This window comes from Octodon degus, unplaced genomic scaffold, assembly GCF_000260255.1.
Source record: "Octodon degus isolate 3935 unplaced genomic scaffold, OctDeg1.0 scaffold00059, whole genome shotgun sequence".
NCBI lineage: Eukaryota > Metazoa > Chordata > Mammalia > Rodentia > Octodontidae > Octodon > Octodon degus.
This window is the reverse complement of record NW_004524635.1, coordinates 606532-608283: the sequence shown is the minus strand read 5'-3', so window position 1 is coordinate 608283 and position 1752 is coordinate 606532.

The following is a 1752-nucleotide window of genomic DNA, read 5'->3' as shown; positions in this document are numbered from 1 at the left end:
AGTGTTATTGATGTAATAGTTTATTTCTCAAGTTGCTAATGCCAGATTTTTTATACTATGCTTCAGTGATATATTTGTGAGTCTGCTGCTCATCTAATTTTAGTCTATGAGAACAAAAAGACTGCACTCAACCGAGAGAACAGAGTGTAAAAATCCTGAGGTGAAAAAGGTTTCATGCCAACAGAACAGGTGAGGGATTTGCACGAGTAGAAAGGAATACATTAAGAGGTGAGGAGCCCCAGACGAAATGAAAATGATGGGTGTGGTGAGATCATGTTGGTGGTGACTCTGCCTAAAAAAACCTCCCCAGGAGTATCTGGAATGAGTCTCTGGTATTTGAATTTTTGGAGAAAAATAGATAAAGAAGATCTGTTCCTGCTCTAGGCCACTTTAGCTTTTTGCTTTCTTAGGCAAAACTATCAGGTCTGGAATGGAAATAGGAGACCTCTTTTGGGTGTTCACAGATTTCTGAATGGCAAGTGTGGCTACTGGAAATGAGAACTTTACCAGTACATTGCACAGAAGCTGTGAAAATGAGACCTTTGAAACAGATCCTGGGGGCTGGGGAGATGGCTCAGTAGGATACGTGCTTCCCTGGCAAGCACAGGGGCCTGAGTTCAATCCCAAATTCTGCTGAAAAAGAAAGAAAAAAAAAAAAGAAAAAGAAAAATTAAAGAAAGAAAGAAACTGATCCTCTGTCCAGATCTTGCTATACACTGAGCTTCCGTTTCCTTCCTCTAATGCCCTCTTGTAAGTTCCTCAGTCTCTAATCTTCAGACAGTCCCTAAAAAGGATACTTTTTTACACAAAAAGATCATTATCCTATTCAGACAGCTTATAAATCCACCTGAAGTTTACTTGAAGTGAAGTAATCCCAGCAAACAAAGAACATCTGAGGATAAAGCAGAACTCATCAGGGTGCACTGAGAGGGACGGTAAGTGTTTTCCTGTTTCTGTGTCCAGGGATAGTACTCATCTCCATGTTGTAGTATTTTCCTTCACTCAAATAGGTTGTGGTTATTAAATATTCATGTTTGTATTACAAATTACCTGTAACACTAGGAAAAACATACAAAAGCTCAGTCTTTGGTGCTTTGTTTAGAAGGATGTGGGAAATATCATAAATGCTCACAGGCACAAAGTTGAATAAATGCAGAGGATAATCACAAAAATGCCATTAACATTTTTGAATGTACACAGCTATGATCACATAAACTGCCACAGTGAGTCATGTTGCATCCTTAGAGGATGTTTTCAATTGTTGTTATCCTTGTCTTACAGCTAAGGAATAAGTTCAGGAATAGATCACCTTCTTGTTGGCACATATAGGTGCAGAAGATAAATCTCAAACATAGTATTTCTAACTGCTTACAGTTCTTTCAGGTATTTTTTTATGCTTTTCCTTTATTTGGCTACAAAGGAGCAATGATGTTTTCCTCATTTTTTAAGGGATGACATTTAGAACATGAATAATTAGGTCACTTTCACAGAAACAAAAAGCACGGCTACTTCTTAGTCATGAAAACAGACAGATTATTCCAACAGAATCTTGAACTAATGAATAACCTTTTATCCTGAATTATAATGTAACACCTGTAACATTTAGCTATAATAATATTTTAATGTAGCAGAGCGTTCTATGGTAATGTTATCACCCTCATGTGAAAATCAAATAGAAAGAGATATTGAAAGGATCTTAATAGAAACCATTACGTAGAAGAGCTATACAGAATATTTATAAAGAAAAATGTT